This window comes from Nicotiana tabacum, chromosome 19, assembly GCF_000715075.1.
Source record: "Nicotiana tabacum cultivar K326 chromosome 19, ASM71507v2, whole genome shotgun sequence".
Classification (NCBI taxonomy): domain Eukaryota; kingdom Viridiplantae; phylum Streptophyta; class Magnoliopsida; order Solanales; family Solanaceae; genus Nicotiana; species Nicotiana tabacum.
In genome coordinates, this window is record NC_134098.1 from 95,016,369 (window position 1) to 95,040,134 (window position 23,766).

Below are 23,766 nucleotides of genomic sequence, written 5' to 3' on the forward strand. Positions count from 1 at the left end.
ATAGAAGCACCCACCGCATCAACCTTGCCTTAGAGTCTTTCTTCCTCATCAAAAAACGAAGTGTCGCATGGTCGGCGGAACTTCTCCATAGCAAAGACAATGGCTAGGAGTTCTTTCTCGATGACCTTATAGTTGACTTGTGCCTCGTTCATGGTCTTTCTAGCATAGTAGACCGGATGAAAGATCTTATTAATTCGTTGCCCCAATACTACACCAACTGCCACATTGCTTGCATCACACATGAGCTCAAATGGTAAGCTCCAATTTGGCGCGGTGATAATAGGAGTGGTAGTCAACTTATACTTGAGTAGTTCAAATGCCTTCATACAATCTTCATTGAAAAGGAACTTGGCATCTTTCTCCAAGAGTTTGCACAAAGGGTTTACCACCTTAGAAAAGTCCTTGATGAATTGGTGGTAAAACCCCGCATGACCTAGAAAGCTTCTCACTCCCTTCATGGAATTAGGGGGATGGAGTTTGGATAGCACTTCAATTTTTGCTTTATCAACCTCAATACCATTCTTAGAAATCATGTGACCGAGGATAATGCCCTCGTTGACCATAAAGTGACACTTCTCCCAATTCAGCACCAAGTTAGTTTCTTCACAACGTGCCAATACCTTATCCAAGTTATCTAAGCACTCTTCAGAAGAATCCCCCACAACAGAGAAATCATCCATGAAAACCTCGAGAAAGTCCACCACCATATTGGTGAAGATGGACATCATACACTGCCCAAACGTTGCACCGGCATACTCTCCACCCGGTGACAGTTCTTGTGGGGATCAATTCATTTTTGTCATTTGTGATCATAATCATGCCCCCTTTCTTTGGGACACATTGCACCGGCGAGGTCCACGAACTATCAGAAATGGGGTAAACCACCCCGGCATCCAACCACTTGATGATCTCTTTCTTTATTACCTCTTGCATGGCCTCATTCAATTGTCTTTGATGTTCCACAGAGGGTTGGGCATACTATTCCAAAATGATTTTGGGCATGCAAAAGGCGGGGCTTATACCCCGAATATACGCCAATGTCCAACCTATTGCTTTCTTCCTCCTTTGATGCACCGCAAGGGTGGCATCTACCTGCACGTTAGTTAAGCACGAGGAAAGAATAACAGGTAAAGTGGAACAAGGGCCTAGAAACTCATACCTTAGGTGTGAAGGCAAAGGCTTTAACACCAAGGTGGGAGGCTCCTCGATTGAGGGCTTTGTTGGTGGAGTCTTCCGATTTTCGAGATCCAAGGAAAGTTTCTAGGGCTTATAAGTATATGATCTTATTCCTTGTAAAGCATTGACACATTCTACAAAGACTTCTTTCTCATCCTTATCATGATTCCACAACACACTTTCCAAGGTTTCTTCCACATTTATCATAGCACTTGTGTCATCAACAATTACTTCGGTCACAAGATCCACGAACGAACACACTTTGTTACTATTTGGCTGCCTTATTGAATTACAAACATGGAACACCACTTTTTCATCGCCCACACAAAAGGTGAGTTCTCTAGCTTCCATATTAACTAAGGCCTTCCCTGTATCAAGAAAAGGTCTCCCCATAATGGTTGGCACCTCGTAGTCAACCTCACAGTCAAGTATCACAAAATCTGCGGGAAGGATGAACTTGTTCACCCTAACTAACACATCATTAATTATCCCCAATGGCCTTTTCATTGTCCGAGCCACCATTTTCAACCTCATGGATGTGGGTCTTGGTTTCCCAATCCCCAATGTTTTGAACACAGAATAGGGCATCAAGTTAATGCTTTCCCTCAAATCACATAAAGCTTTGGCGAAATCGGCACTCCCAATAGTGCACGGGATTGTGAAAGCACCGGGGTCTTCCAACTTTGGATCCATGGAGTGCACCATAGCACTCACTTGATGTGTCATTTTGATCATTTCACAATTCATTGATCTCTTCTTTGTTACCAAATCCTTCATGAACTTGGCGTATCCCGGCATTTATTTTAAGGCTTCAACCAACGACATATTTATGGACAAACATTTCATCATATCAATGAATTTCTTGAATTGATTCTCATTTTTTTGCTTTGCAAGTCTTTGAGGGTATGGAGGAGGAGGCCTTGGAATTGGTACCTTATCCTTTGGCACTACCGGTTCCGGCATGTCAGTCACGTGCTCCCTAGATGGGTTCACTTCTTCTTGCATCTCCTCCACATTTTCATCAATATCAGTCCTCGCTTCTTCATTAGCTTGAACATCATTGATTGGCTCACCATCATCTTGCACCAACACATCATCATCCACATGTCTTCTCTGGTTTGAGGTACTAGCAACTCCACCTCTCCCACTTCTTGTTGTCACGGCCATTCCATGCCCCATTTTCCCACCTTTCGGGTTCACCACTGTATCACTAGGTAGTGCCCCTCTTTGGGAGAGTATTTAAATCTTGATAAATTTTGCCAAGTTGCACCTCCAAGTTACGGATAGAAGTGTTGTGGGAGGCTAATTGGGCATTGGAGTCAGCGTTTTTCTACATCATTTGCTTAAACATGTTTTCAATCCATCCCATTTCACTATTGGAAGAATTAGGACCTTGCGACGGATATGGAGGCGGGTTGTTTGGTTGTTGATACATCGGGGGCCTCTGAAAGCCTGACCCCCGATTTCCTTGATTGTTATTGTTCCAACCCCCTTGATTATTGTTGTTCCCCCAATTGCTTTGATTGTTGCCACCCCAATTACCTTGATTATTTCAAAGCTAAAATTTCATCCCTTAGTGTAGCCATGTGCCCCAGAGAGAAGAATTTGGCAATGAACTTCTCGACCAACTCATCCCAAGTGTGGATGGAATGACTGGGCAATCTCTCTATCCGGTCCGAAGCCTTTCCCCGTAGAGAAAAGGGAAAGAGCCTTAACCGCAGTGCATCCTCGGTGACATTTGTTTGCTTGCTCCCCTAACAAGTATCGACGAAATCCTTGAAATTCTTGTAGGCATTTTGGTGTGGATCTCCGGTGAAGAAACCCCGCTGCTCAAGCAGTGTAAGCATCACGTTGGTAATTTGGAAGTTGCCCATCTTAATTCGGGGTGGGACTATTGCACTTGCATAGAAGTCATTCGGCAACACGCGGTGAGCTGCTCTTAGTGGAGGAGGTCGATCTCTCCTATTTACTTGAGGCTCGGGATGAACCTCATCCACTTGATCATCATATACCTGCTCCCCCAATGGTAAATTTCGAAGGGGCTCGTTGTTAAGGGCCATTTTGTATCTAAAAGCAATTCACAAAAAAAATTAGTGACTCGGAAGGAAAGAAAGACAAAACATACAAATACCTAGATATATAGCTAAATCCGTTTAAATCCCCGGCAACGGCGCCAAAATTTGATCAGCGCCAAACCTACACCACAATTGAGTAGCGAGGCGGTCAATACAATAATAAAACCAACAAAGGTCGGGATCGAATCCACAGGGGGTTAGAATACGAGATTAGGTGTATATCTAAGTTAATTGCATGTTTTGGCTTTAATTACACTTCCACAAACCTGATTGGTTTTTCTATTTCTAACTTTATTCCAAAGATTGCAATAATTGAAAGTGAGGACAATATTTTTGTTGTTGTTTTTCAAATGTTTAAAGAGACTACGGTAGTGACTTCTACCTAGGTGGATATCTAACGGGTAGCAAAATATAGGGCAAGCTTGATTAGTTGGGATTGTAAAATAGCTATCACACCCAGGTACTCATTTTATACCTCTCGGTAGTTTGAGTGATTTTTCCCAATTTAGCTTTCTCAAGACCAAATGGGTATTCATGCAAATCAAGTGATATTAGCTTAAGTTGGGTGTTACTATCTCTAGGTTCAACCCTTTAATTAGGGCTATCAATTTCTTGAGTTCACCCCAATTCCTTGTTAGCCTAGTTTTTCTAGACTTAGTCACTCTTTCTCAAATAGAGACTAAGTCATAAAGGCATGAATCAATATTTGCAACCATTAATTCTTAAATTCTAGCAAAAACTAGGCTAAATATCACTAACCCATTCATATTTAAGCCCAAAAATCAATTACCCATTAAATATCCATACTAGGGTTGGGTCATAACCCTAACTATGGGTTTAGCTACTCATGGAAATAACAGAAATTAAAGATGAAATGAAGATAAAATTCATGATATTAATTTATGGAATGAAAATCTAATGTTAAGAAGTGAATCTAGTACAAAATATCCGAAAACAGAAAAGTCATCCGTATACAAAACATAACATAACCTAACATACCCTAAAAATGACAAAATGTTCTATTTATACAAAGCTGAAAATATCGGACAAAAAATGCCCCTGCAGAGGTTGTGCGGCCGCCTAATTCTGAGTGCGGCCACACTCTTGCTTTCGCGGCCGCATAATTCTGATGCAGGCCGCATTCTCCTCTTTTGGATCTGGGTTGAGCTGAACTTTTGCGGACCGCGTAATTCTAAGAGCGGCCGCGTTCCAGATTATGCGGCCACATTAAAGTGATGCAGTCCGCGTTCTTGAGTTTGGCTTGAAATCAATTCTCTGATTCTTTATCTTGCGGACCGCATAATTTCGATCGCGGCCACACAAGGGACTTCCGCGGCCGCACAATTCTGGTGTGGTCCGCACTTCTCTTGTTTGCTCAAGTTGTCATCTCTGAATCTCAGTCATCGTGGTCCGTGTAATTTCAATCACGACGGCACTAAGACTTTCGCGGCCGCACATTTCTGGTGCGGTCCGCGCTCATCACTTAGCCCAAAATCACACTCTCTGGATCTCCCTCTTGCGGACCGCATAATTTTGGTCACGACCGCGTCACAGCTTTCGCGGTCGCACAATATTTGTGCGGTCCGCGTTTCAGACCTCCTTACCCAGCCTTGGTTTTTGTTCAACTTTTGACTCCTTTGTGAGTTGATTTTGATTCCTTTGGCTCATTTTGAACAATTCCTGCAAGCTAGCATATGTCATTAGTTTTCGGGAATACCTTCAAGCATTTTTGGCCTAAAACACAAGTAAAAGAGAGAAAATAATAGGTTAAAATCCCTACTTATCATTACTTACCTCAAACCGTGTAATTCCTTACTCCGCTATACCTTTACCTCGCGAATTAGTCTCCGAAAGCCTCGTATCTAGTCATAATTAATTCGATTCAATTAATACAAATTATTGGAATTAATTCCATATGAAAAAACTAAATTTCCAACATAATCCGAAATTTAACTCAAAAATCACCTGGGGCCCACGTCTCGCAACCCCAAAAAAGTTATAAAATATGAGCTCTCGTTCAACCATGAGTCTAACCATACAAATTTTTCCAAATTCTGACATCCACTCGACCTCCAAATCATCAAATCTTATTTCCAAATCCCTAGGTCCAAATTCCCGATTTACACCTCTAAAACACGTAATCTAGTCGGATTATTCGATCATAATTAAATATTATGGAGTGAAAATGATCACAAGTGACTTACCTCAAGTTTCCCGTGAATTGTCTCTTAAAATCACCACAAAAACAGTGCTTAATGGTCCAAAAATGGCAAAACTCGGAATCCCTTCGAAATATATACTATCCAGGGGTTCCGCACCTGCGACTCACTTAGCCGCTTCTGCGGTCCTGCAGATGCGATGTGATGACCCAAAAATGTCATCTTTAATTTAAACATTCATTTCTGTGTTTTATGAAGATGTTGGGAGCTTACCTGCTATGAGTTACGTATCACCTGAATAGTTAATGTTAATGTCGTTCCTTTTCAAGAAATATTTTGCTTATGAGGCCACTATTAGTATTGTTTTCATGTTATGTTACGTTGATTGAATTATGTATGTGTTGTTAGGATTGGTTTCTAGGATTCTCTGGCAGGTGGATATGCCCAGTTACAAAGGAAACTCTGGCGAAATTTTTGAAAATTTTGGGAGTTAGTAAAATTCAAAAAATTGAAATGTGCGAAAGAAGAGATAAGTTATGTTATGTGTTTAGGGCGGACTCTACTTCTCATCCGAGGACAATTAACACGATGGATACCTATTGGATATGATAATAAGTGTACGAGACATATTATAAGTGATATGGGGTCTAAGGAAAGTCCTAAGTCTAAGCCAAGTTGGAAAATTTCATAATAGACTAAAGTTCCAAATAAGTACGCACAAGACCAAATTTTTGACGAGAATATCTACATATATATAAAGTGTTATGTGATGGACAACCTATGAAATGAAAGATCTTAGAGTCTAGTTTTTAACGCTTCAAACCGTCCATCATTTGGACACCCTACAAAATGTTATGACCAAATTACCAAACACAAGCAGAATTTGTATTACCGCGCCGCCCCACGCAGCGCCCGGCGCGCCGCGCCTGTCGGAAATTCCAGAACGCTCCAAAATTTCATTTCCAGATACTTTTTCCAAATCCTCCCCATGCCCCGTGGCGCCCCATGCGCCGGGCTGTACAAAAATGGGTTTTTATGACCCGAACTCCATTTCATTTAACTCGATTGGGGTTCATTTTTGGGGCAATTTCTAGTGTTTTAGAGAGAAGGGAGAGCGATTCTAGATAGAGAAAATAGGAGAACTAAAGATTTATGTACTCTTCCTTGAACCAAACGTTGAAATCGCATCAAATGGTTGCTAAGGCTTCAAATAGGTAAGAATTTCTTTCCCCAATTCTTCAATTTCGAAATCCAACAAGAAATGGGTAATTATTAAGATGATTCTTAGATGTGAGAGTATTAGTTATATATGCTTGTACCAATAAGGTTTGTGGGAAGATTGTTGAGTTCAAATGGGTAAAGATTGGATTTAAAATGGTAGAAATATTCAAAGACTTTAATAGAGGATTTGAAAGGCAATCCGATGTTGGAATTCGATACTTTTTGTATGGTTAAACTCATATCGGAACGGGTATTCGGATTTTGTGAGCTTTTTCGGGATTCGAAACGTGGGTCCCAATGTCGATTTTTAAAATAAATTTCAGATTTTAATCCGAAAAATTAGTAATTTCAAATGGAATTAATTCCTACTATTCGTGTTGAGTATATTGAATTGTTTGTGACCATATTTGGAGCTTTCAGACACTAATTCGCGAGGCAAAGGTTTATTGGAATCTTGAATTTGGTTACAAAGCGAGGTAAGTATCGTGGTTAACCTTGACTCGAGGGAATAGAACCCTTGAATTATTTGTTACATGAATTTCATGTGTAACGATGTATAGGCAAGGTGACGAGTGCCTATACTTTGTCAAATTAATTATTTGCATAATTATTTATAAATTATAAATTATTTTAAGACACGAATTAATTGTTATAATAATTGTATCTCTCATATTCCTTGTCCAATATTAATTCTTGAATTCATGCAATAATTGTTACATGCTTATTTGATTTATGTATCTTAATTGCTACTTGAAATTTAGCATATTAAACATGAAATTGCCTATTTTCTCCCAGATTTTCAACAATTAATTGTTACTTGTCATTACTTGTTTCCTAAATAAATTATAATCCTTGTATGCTTTGTTGACTAATAATTTCTTATTAAATGTGGTATTTATTGGAGTAGTTTTATTACAATCAAGAGTTGTTAATTTTATTGTGATGACCCAAAATATTATCTTTAAATTTAATAATTATTTCTGTATTCTGAGACCTCAAATAGTACTATTCATTATTCCCCGACTTCCGTGCACAGTCCGTATAATTTTCCGAAAAGTTTTTATATGAAAAATAGATTAAAAATATGAAATAGAGCTTTAAAACTCAATTAAAGTTGACTTTGGTCAACAGTTTTTAGCAAACGGACCCAGATCAATATTTCGACAGTTCCTGTAGGTCCGTATCATGTTTTGGGACTTGGGTGTATGCCTGAAATTTAATTTGGAGATCCCTATCTCAAGTTATGGCCATTTAACCGAAACTAGAAATTTAAAGGCTAAAGATTTCAAACCTTTGGCCACGGAATCGACTTTTTGATATCGGGGTCGGAATCTGATTTCGAAAATTGGAATAGCTCCGTTATGTCATTTATGACTTGTGTGCCAAATTTGAAGCCATTTCGGATTCATTTAACATGTTTCGTCACAAGTTTTGTAAATGCAAAAGTTTGAAACTCTTAAGTCCGAATCAATGTGTGAATTGTAATTTCGAGGTTATTTGAGACCCCAAGTAAGTCCGTATTATATTACAGGATTGGTTGGTATAATTGAACGGGATCCCGAGTGGCTCGGTGAGCTTCGGGGTGCGTTTTGAGCGAGTCTGGGCGTTTCGGCTCTCTAACATTGTTCTGGAACTTTAGAGGAAAAGTGCGGACCGCACAATTTTGTGTGCGGTAGCACTTGAAAATGTGTGGACCGCACATTGGAAAATCAGAATTATGTACTATATAACCGAGGGTTTGGGTATTATTTCACATTTTGGACTTTGGGAGCTCGGTTTGTGACGATATTTCGTGGGTTTCAAGAAATTCTTTGGGGTAAGTGTTCCTAATCCTATATTGATTATATTCCGTGATTCCATACTCATTTACATCATGAATCCGTGAATTTATGAAAGAAAAATCAGTTTTTATAAAATCTTACAAAAATGTAAAATTTAGATTGGAAGGTCAATCCGATGTCGGAATTCGATAATTTTTGTATGGTTGAACTCGTATCAGAACGAGTGTTCGGATTTCGTAAGTTTTTTCAGGATTTGAGACGTGGGTCCCACTATTGATTTTTGAGATAAATTTCAGATTTTAATCCGAAAAATTTGTAATTTCATACAAAATTAATTCCTACAATTTGTATTAAGTATATTGAATTGTTTATGACTAGATTTGAGGATTTCGGACACAAATTCGGGAGGAAAAGGTTTATTGGAATCTAAAATTTGGTTGCAAGCGAGGTAAGTGACGTGATTAACCTTGACTTGAGGGAATAGAACCCTTGAATTATTTGCTATATGAAATTGTCACGACCCGAAATTTCCTACCGACGGGACCGTGATGGCGCCTAACATTTCACTTGCTAGGCAAGCCAACGTTAGAGAATCATTAAACCAATTCCTTATTTACATTCACTAAATAACAAAAATTAACTAAGATGAAATATAGTAAGTGCAAAATATTATAAAACTGTATTAATTACTACCACCCGGATCTGGAGTCACAATTCACGTGCATTCTAGCATTTACTACAAGAAATAGTCTGAATGAAAGAAAACAGTAGGACATAAAAGATAGACGGGGACTTCAAGGCCTGTGAACGCCGACAGATCTACCTTGAGTCTCCGGACAGCGGACCAATGCAAAATCTCGATCAACCTGAGACAGAAACAAAATCTGCACAGAAAGTGCAGAGTGCAGTATCAGTACAACCGACCCCATGTACTGGTAAGTGTCGAGCCTAACCTCAGCGAAGTAGTGACGAGGCTAGGACAAGACACCCATATATAACCTGAAAAGTATAATCATGCTAGTGGCAACAATAGCAAATAAAGAAATAACGCCGAAATAATGGGAAGGGGACATACAATTGGGGGGGGGGGGAATACAATATAAAGAATGAGAATAATGAAAGGACAGAATTAAACCGAAAGCCTTAAACAGATTGAGCAAATAAAATAGCAAAGGAAAACTGTACGGCATCACCCTTCGTGCTTTTACTCTCAACCTCACCAAATAAATAAATAGAATGGCACGGCATCACCCTTCATGCTTTTACTCTCAACCTCACCAAATAAATAAATAGAACGGCACGGCATCACCCTTCGTGCATTAACCTCTCATAATATACACGGCATCACCCTTCGTGCTTTACACTCTTCCTCATAATATAAATAATGCATGCACGACATCACCCTTCGTGCTTTACACTCTTCCTCACAATATAAATAATGCATGCACGGCATCACCCTTCGTGCTTTACACTCCTCCTCTCAAATCACAGAATCAATAACAACGGATAGATAGGAGTATCACAATGAAACCAGTATTTTACCCATAATCAATAGCACGATATAACCTCAACCTTGAATCAATATTCGAAGGTTACCAAATCTCAGTGAAACCAGATATAAGTCACCCAACATTTCAAACAACCCGCTAAGTAGGGATAGTAGAATTTAAGGCTACAAAATAGACAAAAATAGAATTTCACTCCCATACTATAACTCGACAACAACGCATAAATGCTCGTCACCTCACCAATACATCGTATTTAACAACCAAACACCAAGAAAATAAACACATAATACTTAGTTCATTAAGCCAAAGTTAGACACGACACTTACCTTGCTCCGAAGACCACTTAATTCTCAATCACAACTTTTTCTTTGGAATTCACCCCCAAACCACTCGTATCTATTCAAAAATGACTCAATAACATCAAATATTGCTAAAGGAATCAATTAAATTTCATAAATTAAACTTCCCGAATTTTCCTCCAAAAAGTTGAAATATCGACCCCGGGCCTGCTTGGTCAAAGCCCAAGGTAACGACCAAAATCCTTTTACCCATTCACCCCCGACCCGAATACGTAATTAGTTTTGAAATCCGACCTCAAATTGGGGTCTAAATCCTCAAATTTCCAAAATCCCTAGTTTTTACCCTAACCCCTAATTCTACCATGAAAACTCTAGATTTTAGGTTGATAATTCATAAAATGTAATGGGTAATTGAAAGAAAGTGGTTTAGAATCACTTACCAACACTTTGGGGAAGAAATGGCTCTTGAAAAATCGCCTCTCGCCGTTTGGTTTTTGAGAAAAATGAATTTTTCGCTAAATCCCGTGCTGGGCAACAGTGTTCATCGCGTTCGCGAGAGAACAGTCACATTCGCGAGATAGGGTTCATGTTCGTGTAGGCTACCCCCATGGCCTTCACGTTCGCAAGAAATTGCTCGCGTTCGCGATGAAGGAACGATCGACTCTCCCCCAGGTGTGCCTAACACTATGCGTTCACGACGAGCTGGTCGCGTTCGCGAAGGGTAACGCCCCCATCGCTTCGCGTTCGCGACCAAGCCTTCGCGTTCGCAAAGAAGAAAACTTCAGAATACCTGCTGCAGCAAAATACCAGATTTTCAAAGTCCAAAACATCCCCGTGGCCTATCCGAAACTCACCCGAGCCCTCGGGGCTCCAAACCATACGTGCACACAAGTCTAAAATTATCATACGAACTTGCCCGCGCGATTAAATCGCCAAAATAACACCTAGAACTACAAATTTAGCACCAAATCAAATGAAATTCTCAAGAACACTTTAAAATACATATCTTCTCAACTAGACGTCCGAATAGCGTCAAATCAACTACATTTCTCACCAAATTTCGCAGACAAGTCTTAAATATCATAATGAACCTTTACCGGGCTCCGGAACCAGAATATGGACCCGGCACTAACAATGCCAAAAATGAATCAATTCTTAAAAAGAATTAATTTTCAGACTTTTAATTTTTTTCAAAAATTCATCACTTGAGCTAGGGACCTCCGAATTCGATTACGGGCATAAGCCCAGGTCCCATAATTCGATACGGACCCACTGGGACAGTCAAAACACGGATCCGGGCCCGTTTACCAAACATGTTGACCGAAGTTAACTAAAATCAACTTTAAGGTATAAATTCTTATTTTCATCAATTTTCAACATAAAAGCTTTCCGGAAACATGCCCGGACTGTGCACGCAAATCGAGGAGAATAAAAATAAGATTTTTAAGGCTTAAGAGCGCAGATTCGAGTTCTAAAACATAAGATGACCTTTTGGGTCATCATATTCTCCACCTCTAAAACAACCGTTCGTCCTCGAGAAGACATAGAAAAGTACCTGGGCTGGTGAAAAGGTGGGGATATCTACTCTGCATATCGGACCCGGACTCCCAAGTAGCGGCCTCAATAGGCTGACCTCTCCACTGCACTCAAACTGAAGGGTAACTCTTTAATCTCAACTGGCAAACTTACAGGGCTAGAATTGCCACCGGCTCCTCCTCGTAAGTCAAATCCTTGTCCAACTGGACAGAGCTGAAATATAACACATGGGACGGATCGCCGTGATACTTTCGAATCATGGACACATGGAATACCTGATGAACAGTTGCTAAACTTGGTGGCAACGCAAGCCTGTAAGCCACCTCTCCCACTCTCTCCTTAATCTCAAAAGTTTCGATATATCTAGGGCTCAACTTGCCCTTCTTTCTGAACCTCATTACACCCTTCATGGGTGATACCCGAAGTAACACTCTCTCTTCGGCCATGAATGCAACATCATAAACTTTACGGTCGGCATAACTCTTCTGCCTGGACTGAGCTGTGCGAAGTCGATCCTGAATAATCTTGACCTTATCCAAGGCATCCTGTACTATGTTTGTGCCCAACAATCGAGCATCTCCCAGCTCGAACTACCCAACTGGCGACCGGCACCGCCTACCATATAATGCCTCATAGGGAGCCATCTGAATGCTCGACTGGTAGCTGTTGTTGTAGGCGAACTCTGCAAGGGGCAAGAACTAATCCCAAGAACCTCCAAAATCTATGACACAAGCGCGGAGCATATCCTCCAAGATCTGAAGAGTATGCTTGGACTGCCTATCCGTCTGAGGATGGAATGCTGTGCTCAACTCAACCCGCGTACCCAACTCACGTTGTACTACCCTCCAAAAGTGCGAGGTAAACTGCATACCAGAAATGATAGACACTGGCACACCGTGAAGACAGACGATCTCCTGAATATAAATCTCTGCTAACCGTTCTAGGGAATAGGTAACTGCCACAGGAATGAAGTGCGCTGACTTAGTCAGCCTATTCACAATAACCCACATGACATCGAACTTCCTCTAAGTCCGTGGGAGTGCAACAACAAAGTCCATAGTGATACGGTCCCACTTCCACTCAGGAATCTGTTGAAGCAAACCAACGGGTCTCTGATGCTCATATTTCGCCTGCTGACAATTCAAGCACCGAGCCACGTAAGCAACTATATCTTTCTTCATCCTCCTCCACCAATAATGCTACCGTAGGTCCTGGTACATCTTAACAGCGCTCAGGTGAATAGAATACCAAGAACTGTGAGTCTCTACAAGGATCAACTCATGAAGCCCATCCATATTAGGCACGCAAATACAACCTTGCATCCTCAAAACTCTGTTATCTCCAATAGTAACCTGCTTGGCACAACCGTGCCGCACTATTTCTCTAAGGACAAGTAAATGAGGATCGTCATCCTGCCGATCTCTGATGCACTCAAACAAAGAAGACTGAGCAACTATACAAGCTAGAACACGGCTGGGCTCAGAAACATCCAACCTCACGAACTGGTTGGCCAAGGCCTGAACATCCAATGCAAGCGGTCTCTCACCAATTAGAATATATGCAAGGCTACCCATGCTGACTAGCTTTCTACTCAAAGCATCAACCACCACATTGGCCTTCCCGGGATGATACAATATGGTGATATCATAGTCTTTCAATAGCTCCAACCACCTTCTCTACCTCAAATTGAGTTCTTTCTTCTTGAACAAATACTGCAAGCTCCGATGATCAGATCATACCTCCCATGGAATGCCACAAAGATAGTGGCTCCAAATCTTCAGCGCGTGAACAATGACTGCCAGCTCTATATCATGACTAGGGTAATTCTTCTCATGAACCTTCAGCTGCCGCAAAGCATATACAATAACCTTGCCACTCTGCATCAATACCGCACCCAAACCAATACGGGATGTGTCACAATATGTTGTATGAGATCTTGAACCTGTGGGTAACACCAATACCAGTGCTGTAGTCAAAGTAGTCTTGAGCTTCTAAAAGCTCGCTTCACACTCATCTGACCACCTGAACGGGGCAACCTTCTGGGTCAATCTGGTCAACGGGGCTGCTATGGATGAAAACCCCTCCACAAATCGACGGTAATAGCCCGCCAAACCAAGGAAACTACGGATCTCTGTAGCTGATGTGGGTCTAGGCTACTTTTGAACTGCCTCAATCTTCTTACGATCCACCCGAATACCCTCTGCTGATACAACGTGACCCAAGAAAGCAATTGAACTCAACCAAAACTTGTATTTTGAGAACTTAGCATATAATTGGATGTCTTTCAGAGTCTGAAGAACGATCCGAAGGTGCTGCCCATGCTCCTCTCGACTGTGGTAGTAGATCAAGATATCATCAATAAACACAACCACAAAGGAATCCAAGTAGGGTTTCAACACCCAGTTCATCAAATCCATGAATGCTACTGGGGCATTTGTCAGCCCAAATGACATCACTAGAAACTCAAAATGCCCATACCGAGTCCGAAAATCTATCTTAGGAACATCGGATGCCCTAATCCTCAACTGATGGTATCCAGATCACAAATCAATCTTTGAAAACACCTTGGTACCCTGAAGCCGATCAAATAAATCATAAATCCTCGGCAATGGATATTTTTTCTTGATGGTGACTTTGTTAAACTACCGATAATCTATACAAATCCTCATCGATCCATCTTTCTTCTTCACAAACAACACAGGTGCACCCCAGGGCGAGACACTAGGTCTAATGAAGCCCTTATCAAGCAAATCTTGCAACTGCTCCTTCAATTCTTTCAACTCTGGCGGGGCCATGCGGTATGGTGGAATGGAAATGGGCTGAGTGCCCGGAGCCAAATCAATATCAATCAATATCCCTATCGGGTGGCATCCCCGGCAGGTCTGTAGGAAACACCTCTGGAAACTCACGAACAACTGGCACTGAATCCATGGAAGGAACCTGTGCACTAGAATCACGGACATAAGCCAAATAAGCTAGACACCCCTTCTCTATCATATGTCGAGCCTTCACATAAGAGATAAACATGCTGGCAGAATGGCCAAGATTCCCTCTCCACTCTAATCGAGGAAACCCCTACAAGGCTAAGGTTACCGTCTTGGCGTGACAATCTAATATAGCATGATAAGGTGACAGCCAATCCATACCCAATATGACATCAAAATCAACCATGTTGAGAAGTAGAAGATCTACACGAGTCTCAAGACTCCCAATAGTGACCACACATGAATGATAAACACGATCTACAACAATAGCATCCCCCACTGACGTGGACACATACACAGGAGCACTCAACAAATCACGAAGCACAACCAAATAGGAAGCAAAATAGGACGACACATAGGAGTAAGTAGATCCCGGATCAAATAGAACTGAAGCATCTCTACTGCAAACTGAAACAGTACATGTGATAACAACGTCAGATGACTCAGCCTCAGGACTGGCTGGGAAAGCATAACACCGGGGCTGGGCCTCACCACCCTGAACTACGTCCTTGGGACGGCCTCTAACTAGCTGGTCTCCACCTCTAACAGCTTGACCTCCACCTCGAATAGTATTGCCTCTACCTCTGCCTGCCTGACCCCTGTCTCTGGCGAGCTGAGTAGGTGGTGCAGCAACTGGTGCCAGAACCATGGCACGAGAACTCTGATGCTGTGATTTGCCCGTTGCCTGAGGGAAAAAGCTAGCAATATGCCTTGAATCACCACAAGTGGAGGTGCTCTAATAGGAGCTAGTGGTGCACTATAGGCTAGCTGGTCAGAATAATGCATCTGAGGGCCACGACCACCTGAGGCACCGTGGGATGCCTGAAGCGCTGAATAAAATAGCCTGGGAGGATGGCCTCCACCAAAAGTACTCCTGCCTCAAGACGAGGCACCGCTGAACTCACCGGAATAACGAGGTCTCTTGTCACACCCCTAACCTCCCTAAGTAAGAACAATTTCGACTCGTCTGGTGATATTAGCAGCCGCCTGAAAAGAAATCTCACTCCCAGTATCCTTAGCCATCTGCAATCTGATAGGCTGAGCAAGTCCATCAATAAACCTCCTCACCCTTTCTCTCTCGGTGGGAAGCAGATGAATAGCATGACGGGCCAAATCAACAAAACGGGTGTCATACTGAGTAACAGTCATACCGCCCTACTGGACACGCTCAAACTGACAGCGACGCTCCTCTCTCAATGTGATTGGCAGAAACTTCTCTATGAAGAGCTGAGAGAACTGGTCCCAAGTAAGAGCAGGAGACCCAGCTGGTTTGGTCAACAAGTAATCTCTCCACAACTTCTTGGCAGAACCAGTCATCTGAAATGTAGCAAAATCAACCCCATTGGTCTCCACTATACCCATGTTTCGTAGAACATCGTGACAGCTGTCAAGATACTCCTAGGGATCCTCTGAAGGAGCACCACTGAAGTGAACAAAAAAGAGCTTGATAAACCTGTCCAATGTCCATAAAGCCTCAGAAGACATAGCTGGACCATCTCCGACCTGTGCCGCAATAACCGGCTAAACTAATCCGACTGGCTGAGCTGCTGAAGCCTGATACTGGGGAGCTATCTGCTCCGGAGCGAGAGTGGTGGGAGTCCTCCTCCAGTCTGAGAGACTGCTGGTGCCATGAGAAATGCGCCAGTCTAGGCCACACTCTCCATAAGGCCCACCAAACGGACCAAAGCGTCCTGAAGTACTGGGGTGGCAATGAACCCCTCCGGAACCTGAGCTAGTCCGGCATGAACAGTCTAGGCTAGAACCTCCTCGTTAAGCTCTATCGGAGGCTCCACTGCTGGGGCTGCTGCTCGAGCTCTTGGCTGAGCCTTGCCCCTACCTCGGCCTCTGACAAGGCCTCGGCCTTGACCTATGCCCCGTGTAGGAGCTGCCACAGGAGGCTCTGGCTACTGCTCAACTGAGGAAGCGGTACGTGTTCTCGCCATCTGCGAGAGAATAAGAGTAGAAGAGTTCAATCAGTATTGAGAAAGCAAAATTGCACGGCAAATAAGAATATAAGTGAAACTTTTTCCTAAACTTGATAGCCTCTGGAAGATAAGCACAGATGTCTCCGTACTGATCCTCCAGACTCTACTAAGCTTGCTCGTGAATCGTGAGACCTAGGCAACCTAGTGCTCTGATACCAACTGTCACGACCCGAAATTTCCCACCAACGGGACCGTGATGGCGCCTAACATTTCACTTTCTAGGCAAGACAACGTTGGAGAATCATTAAACCAATTCCTTATTTACATTCAGTAAATAACAATAATTAACTAAGATGAAATATAATAAGTGCAGAATATAATAAAACTGTATTAATTACTACCACCCGGATCTGGAGTCACAATTCACGTGCATTCTAGAATTTACTACAAGAAATAGTCTGAAAGAAATACAACTGTCTGAATGAAAGAAAACAGTAGGACATAAAAGATAAACAGGGACTTCAAGGTCTGTGAACGCCGACAGATCTACCTTGAGTCTCCGGACAGCGGTGAGTCTAACCTCGGCGAAGTAGTGATAAGGCTAGGACAAGACAGCCACATATAACCTGAATAGTATAATCATGCTAGTGGCAACAAAAGCAAATAAAGAAATAACACCGAAATAATGGGAAGGGGACATACAGTGGGGGAATACAATATAAAAAGTGAGAATAATGAAAGGACAGAATTAAACCGAAAACCTTAAACAAATTGAACAAATAAAACAACTAAGGAAAACTTCACGGCATCACCCTTCGTGATTTTACTCTCAACCTCACCAAATAAATAAATAGAACGGCACAACATCACCCTTGGTGCTTTTACTCTCAACCTCACCAAATAAATAAATAGAACGGAACGACATCACCCTTCGTGCATCAACCTCTCATAATATACACGGCATCACCCTTCGTGCTTTACACTCTTCCTCACAATATAAAATATTCATGCACGGCATCACCCTTCGTGCTTTACACTCTTCCTCACAATAAAAATAAAGCATGCACAGCATCACCCTTTGTGCTTTACACTCCTCCTCTCAAATCACAGAATCAATAACAACGGATAGATAGGAGTATCACAAAGACACCAGTATTTTACCCATAATCAATAGCACAATATAACCTTAACCTTGAATCAATATTCGAAGGTTACCAAATCTCAGTGAAACTAGATATAAGTCACCCAACATTTCAAATAACCCGTTAAGTAGGGATAGTAGAATTTAAGGCTACAAAATAGACAAAAATAGAATTTCACGCGCATACTATAACTTGACAACAACACATAAATGCTCGTCACCTCACCAATACATCGTATTTAACAACCAAACACGAAGCAAATAATCACATAATACTTAGTTCCTTAAGCCAAAGTTAGACACGACACTTACCTTGCTCCGAAGACTACTTAATTCTCAATCACAGCTTTTCCTTTGGAATTCACCTCCTAACCACTCGTATCTATTCAAAAATGACTCAATAACATCAAATATTGCTAAAGGAATCAATTATATTTCATAAATTAAATTTCTCAAATTTTCTTCCAAAAAGTAGAAAAATCGACCCCAGGCCCGCTTGGTAAAAACCTGAGATTCAAACCAAAATCCTTTTACCCATTTACCCCCGAGGCCGAATACGTAATTAGTTTTGGAATCCGACCTCAAATTGGGGTCTAAATCCTCAAATTTTTGAAATCCCTAGTTTCTACTTTAACCCCTAATTCTACCGTGAAAACTCTAGATTTTAGGTTGATAATTCATAAAATGTGATGGGTAATTGAAAGAAAGTGGTTTAGTATCACTTACCAACAATTTGGGGTAAGAAGATGACTCTTGAAAATCGCCTCTCACCGTTTGGTTTTTGAGAAAAATGAATTTTTGGCTAAATCCCATGTTTGGATTCTGTTAAGTGCTGGGCGACAGTGTTCATCGCGTTCGCGAGAGCACTGTCGCGTTCGCGAGAGCACTGTCGCGTTCGCGAAGTATATGGCCTGCCAAGCATTCGCGTTCGCGAGACAGTGCTCACGTTCGCGTAGGCTACCCTTCCTTGGTCTTCGCGTTCGCGAGACATTGCTCGCGTTCGCAATGAAGAAAAGGCTGACTCCCCATCCCCAGTGCCTAACGCTATGCATTCGCGACGAGCTAGTTGCGTTCACGAAGGGTAACGCCCCCATCGCTTCGCGCTCGGGAAGAAGAAATCTTCAGCTGCCTAGTTTTACTCTTTTCGTTCACGAGAGTACCTTCGCGAACGCGAAGAAGGACATGCCAAAACACCTACTGCAGCAAAATACTAGATTTTCAAAGTCCAAAACATCCATTGGCCTATCCGAAACTCACCCGAGCCCTCGGGGCTCAAAACCAAACATGCACACAAGTCTAAAAATATCATACGAACTTGCTCGCGCAATCAAGTCGCCAAAATAACACCCAGAACTACGAATTTAGCACCAAATCAAATAAAATTCTCAAGAACACTTTAAAATTCATATCTTCTCAACTGGACGTCCGAATCACGTCAAATGAACTTAGTTTCTCACCAAATTTCACAGACAGGCCTTAAATATCATAATGAACCTGTACCAGGATGCGGAACCAGAATACAGATCCAACACTAACAATGCCAAACATCAATCAATAATTAAAAACAATTAATTTTCAAACTTTTAATTTTCATCAAAAATTCTTAAGTTGAGCTAGGGACCTCCGAATTCGATTCCGGGCATACGCCCATGTCCCATAATTCGATACGGACCCACCAGGACCATCAAAACACGGATTCGCACCTGTTTACCAAAATTATTGACCAAAGTCAACTAAAATCAACCTTTAAGGCATAAATTCTTATTTTCATCAATTTTCAAAATAAAAGCTTTCCGGAAACATGCCCGGATTGCGCACGCAAATCTAGGAGGGTAAAAATGATATTTTTAAGGTTTAAGAGCGCATATTCGAGTTCTAAAATATAAGATGACCTTTTGGGTCATCACAGAAATTCATGTGAACAATGTATAGGCGAGGTGACGAGTGTCTATTTTTCGTCAAATTAATTATTTGCATAATTATTTAAAAATCATAAATATGTTTTAAATCATAAATTAATTATTATATTAATTATTTCTCTCATACTCCTTGCTCAATATTATGCCTTGAATCCATGTTATATTTGCTACATGCGTGTTTGATTTATGTGACTTAATTGCTACTTGAGATTTAGCCTACTAATTATTAAATTGCCTATTTCGTCCTTAATTTCCACATTAATTTCTACTTGTCATTACTTATTTCTAAATAGATCATAATTATTGTATGATTGTTGTTCAATAATTTCTTATTGAATGTTGTATGTTTTGTAGTATTTTTATTACCTTTAAGAGTTGTTAATTTATATTGTTGAAGCGGGTTGCACGCCGCAACGGAAATGAAAATGAATAAATTGGGGGATCGAATTGAACGCCGCAATAGAAATGAAAATTAATAAATTGGGGGATCGGGTTGCGCGCCGCAACGGATTATAATTTAAGTTTATATTATTGGAGCAGGTTGCACGCTACAACGGAAATTGATTGAAATAATAATTGGTTATGACTGCCGAGTTGGTTTCAACTATGGAAATGAGTTACCTATTTTATTTCTATTATTGATGTTATTACTATGATTGCGTACAAATTAATGTAAACGACCTGCCTTAGCCTCGTCACTACTTCGTCGAGGTTAGGCTCAACACTTATAGGGTACATGGGGTCAATTTTACTCATACTACACTCTGCACTTCTTGTGTAGATTTCAGAGTTGGTCCCAGCGGTGTACTGTAGATTTTCTCGAATTTAGCTACCAGTGGAGACTTGAGGTATAGCTGCATGACGTTCGCAGCTCTGAAGTCCCCTTCTACTTTATTTTAGATGTGTGCTTTCTTTCAGACAACTTTATTTTATTCAGACCCTTGTTTGTATTATTCTAGAAGCTCGTGCACTTGTAACACCAGTTCTGAGATATTATTCAGACATCACTATTATTATGGATTATTAACTTTATTTCAGACTTTATTTCCGCATTTGTTTCTTTGTTACTAATTAATTTTAAAAATTGTTTTAAAATGGCTAATATTATTCCAACGTTGGCTTGTCTAGCAAGTGAAATTTTAGGCGTCATCACAATCACGAAGGTGGGAATTTAGGTTCGTGACAAGTTGGTATCAGAGCACTAGGTTACATAGGTTTCACGAGTGTCGAGTAAGCTTAGTAGAGTCTGAAGGATTGGTACGGAGACGTCTGTACTTATCTTCTAGAGGCTACAAATTTTAGGAATAATTGCACTTCTTTCATACCTTATTATGCGGCGTTGATTTATCTTGAAACATATATCTCATATTCCTTTATATCTACTCCTGTATGACTTTGCATACTCGGTATCAGTTGTATGTCGACAGTTTATGATGCCGCATATGGAGTACGAGAGAGCCAGAGATGCTCAAACATTGCCTCAACGTGTGTTTCTGATTGAAGATGCGGACGTAGTGAGAGATCCTCCAGTGAATCATGTGGGGGGTGCAACAGACCTTGGCATCTGGTTGATTTATATGAGCCGTGAAGGTTAATATTATGGATTATCGGATGTTGTGACCTATGACTTCACGCCAAGTGGGGGAGTCCACTATCAATGGATAGATTGCGGGGTCATGTGTAATATCAATTTTGGCCTGAAATGTATATATGTGGTACTGAAAGTTTCCGCAAAATCTACACATGTTTAAGGCCTGAGATTTTGTAGAGGATATGGTTGGGACCTGCGGTATGTCTGCCTCCTCAATAATCCTATACTTCAGTAGCAAAGGATTTAGAGAAACAACTTTAAATTTACAGAAGGTCTACTCAGCATGGTCGTCACAGTTGCGGATTTTGGGGTGCTTCGGAGGAAGTACAGTGGTTGACAAGATTCTGGACTATATAGTTCGTGCCAAGCTTTGTCTGTATGGAGCTCTACTTTTGTGATCGTTGTGTATAAATAAGGGTAAGGGTTACCCCAAATAGGAATCGAAGAGTATGTTAAAAAATGTGTCAGTTCAGCAGTATTGATTCAGCATAACAAAAGAAGAAATTGGCCTTGGGAGAGATAATTCTCCACCGGTGTTTGTGGCAAGCCTATAAAAGGGGCAGACCAGCCAATGCAACACCACTACTTGGCTCAGTTCTCAAAAATGCTTTTGAAAGAGTTTATTTTTTGGACTCTCCGTAATGCATGGAGCATAGGGTTTGAACGGTTACGTCAGGTCACCATGACGGTGTCAGAATATGCCATCAGGTTCAATAAGTTAGCCCATCATACTCTTACTTTGGTTCCTACAGCCAGAGAGAGAGTCCATAAACTCATTAAATGACTCAATTATGATCGTAAAATTTTGTACGACTCGGGAGCTACAGGTTGATACTTCATTTCCGATAGTGGTAGAAATTTCCAAGATATTAGAACATGTTCAGGGTGAGGAAAATGGAAAGTAAGGAGACCAAGAGGTCTCGAGGTTTTGGAGGATTCAGTGGATTCTACTATGCAAGTATGAATCATTTTGGCGGGAGCTCGGGCAGTCGTCCAGCTCAGTCCGTACATCGGATTACTAAGGTTTCTACAATAAGTTCTTTTAATGCACCACCGACATGAGTTTCATATAATTGTTATTCTAGTTATCTAGCACAGACTCAGTATGAGCAACCAAACCCGCAAAGGGGTTGTTATGAATGCAGTGATACTAGGCACATCATGAGAAATTTTTCGTGGACCTGGGAGAGACATATTTCATCAAAGCACTCAGGCTACGTGCCCCATTGCAATTACTACACGACCTACACGACCAATTAGAGGGCGTCTTAGAGGTGGAGGCCCAGCTGTTGATATATTTTTTTTATGGTATGGTTGAGGTCGCTACATCAGATGGTGTCGTTACAGGTACGACCTTGATTTAAAATAAAGGAATAATTTCCTTAACTTGATTCAGTTATGAGTATCAAGACGAGTCCTCCTATTGTGCTCCACTTATGAGTGAGCTTCGTAATTCTATAATCTACTTATGTGTTTACTCATGTTGGGAGATTCTATGGAGATAACTACGCCTATCATTCTGTGTCTTCACTAATAAGAGCTGCGAGGCCAAAAGTGGCTTTCTGTTACTCATTTCGGTAAGTTTTGATGTAATTTCCAAATAATTAATTACAAATTTGTGAATTATATGCCCTACTGGTGTGGGGGTTCATTATGTGTTGTGATATTGTTCAACAAGAATTATTTAAAAGGAGAAAAATAGGAAGTTTCAATTGGCACAATATGCATATTACTTGTGATTCAGAACTGAGGACGAGCTCCTCGCATTTTAATATAAATTGATATGTTTAAACCAGGCTACGAGCTGTGGTGAAAGTTATATAAGGACGAGATCCTTGTGAGAAAAATTCTTGTGTTTAAGTTCTCCATTGTGAAATTAAATTTGTACTATAGTACTAATAGGGAGTCATGCCTGTTAGGCTTATTTGAAAATTCTTGTATGAAATTCTCTATGCATACTTGCCAAATTCGTGTTGTAGTTATTGAGTTTTAACCTACCAGGTAGGTTCCCGCCCAGGTGGCATTAAATGTGACTCGTTAATTTGGGTAAATAATTATGAGGTCTTCATGCCTCGCATCTCGTTATCAGTATTGTGAAGGTTTGAAACGAGATTTTTGTTAACATGAATTTAATTGATGATTCTATAATTGATTATGAACAACTATTAAGATCAGATTGATCCAGAAGGGTGCTCCGTTCAGGTGGACCGAAGAGTGTGAGGAGAGCCTTCAAAAGCTCAAGACAGCTTTGAATACAGCCTTAGTATTGGTATTACTTACAGGTTCGGGGTCTTACATGGTGTATTGTGATGCATCTCGTATTGGACTTGGTGAAATATTAATGCAAGGTGGCAGAGTGACTGCTTATGCATCGCGACAGTTGAAAGTTCACGAGAAGAATTATCATGTTCATGACTTAGAATTGGCAGTCATTGTTCATGCGCTGAAGAC